The sequence below is a fragment of the Haplochromis burtoni genome, unplaced genomic scaffold (genome assembly GCF_018398535.1).
Source record: "Haplochromis burtoni strain Fernald_Lab_line unplaced genomic scaffold, NCSU_Asbu1 Contig_2, whole genome shotgun sequence".
Lineage (NCBI taxonomy): Eukaryota > Metazoa > Chordata > Actinopteri > Cichliformes > Cichlidae > Haplochromis > Haplochromis burtoni.
In genome coordinates, this window is record NW_024582363.1 from 4,472,963 (window position 1) to 4,479,347 (window position 6,385).

A 6,385-nucleotide genomic window follows, 5' to 3' on the forward strand; every position below is an offset into this window, starting at 1 on the left:
CCTCTATAATCGTAAAGGGGCAACTAATGCTTAGAGCCCAAAACAGAAGAACAAGATATGATACATTATTAAATAGTATCGATTACTTTTATCAAATCGATGAGATGGCAAGAAAAAAATAGCTACTCGTATGAAAGTCACGCTCGACTCGCGGCCCTTTCTGTTTGAAGTGTTTCGGCCTTTCAAGAGAACATAAGCAGATCAAAGAGTAACCATAGCTGCTAAGTATGTGGGGGAGGCATGTGTGGACGAATGGAGGAATTCCTCCAAAAGGGAATGGCCTAGACCCATATAGCAGAGCAGAGGGGGAGATGTGTTCAGCTCAGTATATTTACTCCTCATCTAATAGTCCTTTACTCATGTATGCAAACATCATTACTGTCTGGCATTTCAACATTATGTGTTCCTGTCATCAAAATTTAAAGTTCAAGCCCACTAGCCACTTTGTGTCATCAGCCAATTTCTGCATGTTTACAGCAGCTTGCAGTGCTTATGTGCTGAATGTCAGAATAATTGGCCAATTAAAAAGGAGAGCCTGATCCAGTATTCTTTTAAGTGACCCAGAATTTCTAGCTATGTCCTAGAAAGGATGAAAAAAGATAAAATAAAACAAAAAACCTTAAGGCGTGTATTTTTACACACAGATCCAGGAAAGGTTTAACTACCTCAGCTGCAGCAGAGTATCACTTGAAAGAATCTTTGGCAGTGTTTAGCTAATGTAGACGCTACAGCAGAGGCATACCAAACAAAAATCTAGCATTGGAAAATGACCTACTTCCTAAACATAACAAAAATGCTTTCACATCAATTAGGTCAGTGATTACAGCATTTGTGGAGTTTAACTTGAGTGAGTGAGTAAGTAATAGACGGTATACACTTTATGGATGAAAGTCCATGCGGGATATACTGTCAGTGTGTCATATATTAAGGATATACAAAAAATAAAAACACCTACATTTCAAAGGTTTGTTCTTTCCTACTGTATGCTGCTTACAATGCTCCTGTCAGCCCATGCTTCTTTGCATCTTCTTCTTTCCATTACTCAAACACTCATTTAATTGATGAAGCTATTATCAAGGCTACAGTTAGAAATGTTCCGTTTAACAGCATATTAAATCAATGTTGACATTTAACCATTTTACCTTTATTTAAAATGTTATTTCTCAAATTTCATCGGAACAGAGGCTACATCTGAGATTTGGTTCCTTGTGGATTCTCACATAGTATAGTTTTCCTTTTCTAATGTAATCAAGCACCCATTTTATAAGAGACAGTAATAATTTATTTCTGCCCCTAATAGCCTATACATCACTGGCAGGGTATATATTTCATTTTCCTGAAGCATGAAGGCGAATAGAAATCTTAATGATTTGCCCTTGCTAGCATAATTTTAATTATGGATTTTCGTCTACATGATCGATTTGGAGAAAGCCATAGTAATACAAGTTGTACATTCTACTGTATTAAATATTTGATATCCATTAAATTTTCATGATTAATGTTCTGGTAAAGAATCAGTTTCTCTAAGCCCTCTGGTTTTATTGCTGAGTAAATTAAGGGTTTTACTCCCTTAGCAAGAGATATAGCTATATATCGCACCAAAGCTTTGCTTGTCATGAGAAATGGAGCAATTTGATATTGATTGTAAGGGAATTTTAAACTGAGAGAAATGGTCACCAAAAGAGAGAACTTGATGTTCTATCTTTAATATGGGTAAGAATGAGCTTGTACATTTCACTTTGTCATTGTTTGGTGAAACGTTGTTTTTATGCATTTTATTTTTCAGTTTATTGTCATTTTATTTTTGTGCATAAAGTTTGCTTGCTGGTTTATCTCTATCCAATGATGATTCTACAGGTTGTGTAGCTTATGCAACTATGAAAATGGTACTATTTGTCTTTTAATGTGTGCTTGGTATTAAAAACTAAAGCAATGAGCATAGACTAACTGAGAAATACCAGCATATGGTGCTTGAAGTGCTAATATAAAATGTTAATTTATTTTATGAGCATAATATATAGAAAGATATTTAGAATTATTTTTGCAGCTTCACCCACTGATGATTTTACACATGCTTATGAGTAAAAACTCATTTAGCTTACTATCGGAGTAAGCAGACAGATTCTGGTCTGCTAGCCACATACATTTCTGAAGTTGAACTTCAGTTTTAATACCCCTTCCTACTGTACTTAAGTAGAATTTTATAGGTATCTGTACTTGAGTACTTATTTTTCTGACAACTTATTACTTTTTCTCCCCGTTCTCTACACAAATATATATACTTGTACTATGCTCCTTACATTTGCAAAGCTTGTTACTTTAGGTTTAACACATTTGAGGGAAGTTTTCGTTTCCCAGCTCTTTCAAACATCAAACCAATCTCAGCAAAAATGAGCAGAACAATCGTGTGTGTCATATACAAAGGGATGAAAGATCATTTACACGTGTTATAGCTATACTCAGAGGTTAAAGTGGACTGGAACTCTTGAACAGCATTTTAGGTCCAAAATGTTCATAAGCTGTGGTCTTGGTACTTTAGCATCAAGCTAGCACTACAGAAGACGAGCCAGCATAAAGGGAATGACATTTTAGGGGGGGGTGGTTGTTGTTTTTTTTAAGTGGCCTTTTTAATTACGTTACTTGGGTTTATATCAGCTCAACAAATGTCAGCAACCACCCAAACTGTGTGTCTGTCACACACGGTGTTGCTTGCTAAAGCTCCAGCTGCTGTATTTTCCAGGGAGAGAACAGAATGAGAGCTACCTTCACTCAGAGATGGACAAAGATAAGAAAGACAGGGCAGGAGAAAAAGACAAACAGTTATATTTAAAGGTATGGACTGCTTAGGGCTGGGTATTTGACACGCTGGAAATTTAAAGCTTTCATGTAATGTGCTTTTTTTGTAATTTACGTTTGATTTTTTTGTTAATGTTGGGAAACATGCTGCAAAACAAACTGAGGTACTCAGCAGTTTAGTGCAGGATAAACATGTTAGTTTGCTGTACTCTGATAAATTTACAGTAACTATGTGCTGTAATGTTCATGGTCAGCTAGGTTACATAAAGTCTTGCAGAAACTAGTCATTTTAATTCACTTTTACTTGAGTAAAGAAGCACTTTGACTTTTACCAGAGTTTTCTTAACCCAAGCATCTGTGTTTCCACTTCAATTATTTTTTTATATAGCCACTCTTCTTTAAAACAGCGGTCCCCAACCCCAACCGGTACCGGTCCGTGAGTCATTTGGTACCGGGCCTTGAGAGTTGAGGCTCAGGTGTGAAATGTATGGTTTTCAGGGTTTTTATCGGTTTTCAGCGTTATTTTGTTATCGTTTTTATCGTTTACTCGGTTTTCACGTGTGTTAAGAATAAATTTTATTTTTTTCGATACCGGTACTAGTTTTATTTTGTTGTATTTATCCGCGACACCTTAAAGGCCGGTCCATGAAAATATTGTTGGGTATAAACCGGTCCGTGGCGCAAAAAAGGTTGGGGACCGCTGCTTTAAAAGACAGCTTATTGATTATAAAGACAATGTATTTTTTCTGGTCCAATTAATTCGTCAGATGGTCCCAAGGATCTATGTTATGGTTTTTGTATACTATCTAGTATTCGTATAACTGACAAATCACCGAAGCAATAATGAATGAACTGTAATAAATATAATAAAACAAGCTAGGAAGTACCTCAGGCTTAAAAGACATTCTGTGCATTGAGCAGGTACACTGCTGCATACAGCTAATCTTTAACAAAGTATCCTGATTGTGTATCTGATCAGAGAGGACTGCAGTGCCTTCCTATCTCCGTACACAGAGGTGTTAGAGGGCAACGCTGTGCATGAGGAGATATGGGACGAGGCAACAACAGGAGAATAATGAGCCACCAAGCCTTAACGCCTGAGTTTTGTAAGTCCTAATGATTCTGGCTCCAATTCAAAGGAGAAAGACCCACTTGAAGCCAACTTTCATTTCCCAGTATAGAATGGTGTGAATCTCATCTCCTAAAAGAATTACAGGTATCACACACTCTGCTGATCTCCTCACACACCTCTCTGTCAATCAAATACAGGACCAAAAAGTACCTGAATTATATCTAACAGGGGAGGTAATGCATCTTACAGGTTTTAAGTGTAATATAATTTGTTAATAATCTCTCAATTAGATAAAATCTAATTTGCCACCTTCATTTCATATGTTGTCTCAAATGTCTTATCTGTAATTGGAGAAAGTACGATTCTGCACAGCTCTATTCATCACCTACTGTCACATATGGCAATGCCATGAAAGTGGATGTTTCTTAAATTCACCTTCTGATATGTTCACATCTTTGTGCTCAGTAGCTGTCTCACTTATGTAACTGTTCTGTTGTGAACAGCTTTGCCATGACGTTCTCATTTTGGGTTTGGTGCAACACATTTGACATGTAGGTATATTTCTCAGTGTCACTGACTTCTCTGAGTTCTGATGAGCACAGGCAGCAGAGCGAAAACACTGTTTTCTTTCTTCTGATGGTTTCCCTTCATTGTTGATCTTGAATCTTACTGCAGACAGGCCACAGTAAAAGGTTTACTTCTCTCAATCACATCTCTCAGTCTGAGTAAAAGAGCCAGAACACTTTGTGTAAAAGCTAGCGTATATCATACAGCGGCAGCCTTTTTCGTATCAGCAAATCAGAAAAAGTGACTCACTGAAGGTTTCTTCTGTCACAATAACCACAACAGAAAAGAAACAAGGAACGTGTTTTGAGAGAAGTAATTGTTACTTCATCTTTAGCCCTCACCATCGCTGCCAAAATTTATCTCACAGCTGCACAAGCAGTATTGTGGACTAGGGTGTAGACATAAATTGCATTTTTATGTTGTTCTATTGAAAGGGGTGGGTAGGGACTAAAATGCCATTTCAGAAAATCTTACTCTGCAACATTTACTGCTTACTTGGGATTTCTTTCCAGTCCCCTCTTAATAATACTCCCTCATGACACCCTCCATGCAAGATGCTACTGCAAGTTCATTATCATCAATAAGTCAAGTTTATTCTATCTTTCATCATCATATCATGCATTCCAACCACAGCACCTTTTTTTGCAATGTAAACCAATTTATTTCTCCCTTCTATTGCAGATAATATTAAACAATGCCCTAAGAGTAGAGGCTGTCTGAATGGGAATGATTTATTACAAAGAAAGAAGTCTGTGCGTCGGTTTGCAGAGCTCTGCAGTGTAAAATAACCTCATTTATATTCTATATTGCTCAGGCTGCCTCACTTAATATTCCTGTCAGCACTCTTATGCCATTCCTTCTGTTGGCTTTGCCTGCAATAAAGCCGCTGCCTTTGAAAAGTGTACAAACAATATTAAACACATTTCATCAGATTAGTGCAATGCAGAAAGGCTACTTTTAATGCAAAACAACAGGGTCAAGTGAGCCACAGTACTCATTGTTTGATGACAGATTGAAATCATTGTGCAGCAGGCACTGGGATCATTTAAAACAGATGTGTGACAGAATGTTGCCTGCCATTGGGCAGCATGTATGTACTATTCACAGATGATCTCAAAGCATATTAGGAGCAAACAACTAATCACAGTTAAATAAGGTGAAGACACTCATTTTGCTTATTATTCTGTAACTTGCTCACTGTGCAATTAGAAGACATCAGACTGTTAAATTGCTACATTATAATGGATCTCAAGCCTATTATAAGTCAACTGTATTGTTCTTGATGTTGAGAGTAGTCTTTTAATGGAGGGTTAAGACGTTAATGGCAAAGTTATTTCTTTATTTTTTTTAATAGAAACATAACTGAAATTACTCCATTATCAAATGTTGTTGAAACATTTATTTTAAAAAACATCATAGCTAATGCATATGTTAATAAAAATAAACTGTACTGATTTATTTATAGCCAGCAAGATAGTAGGAAAAAAACATTACCTCCTATTAAACATTAAGAAGAGGTTTAAAAGTCAATAAGGAAGTTGACATTCTGACTTCAGTGGGAACACTATTCCACAGGTTGAACTCAAACGGCAGAAGCCCACTGACCTTTGTTTACTAGTCAAAACGTTGTAATGACCTGCAGCATCCCATTCACTGATCTCAGGAAGCACCCAGGCACATAGAGTAGAGAATTTAATGCTTTAAATGTCATTACCAAGAGTTTAAAATCAATATTAAATTTAGCAGGCAAACAGTGTAAATTTGCTCATACAGGAGTAATTTTTCTTGGTGCCAGTTTGATTTAAAGAGCAACAAATAATCAGGGTGGGAAATAAAAATAAAAAGATACATGACTTTGTGCAAGTCGTCTGCCAATAAGAACAATATAATTTTGGAATTCTTATGTCCGAGCTGCTAGAAGCATGACTGGAAAACATTTTTTATATTTAT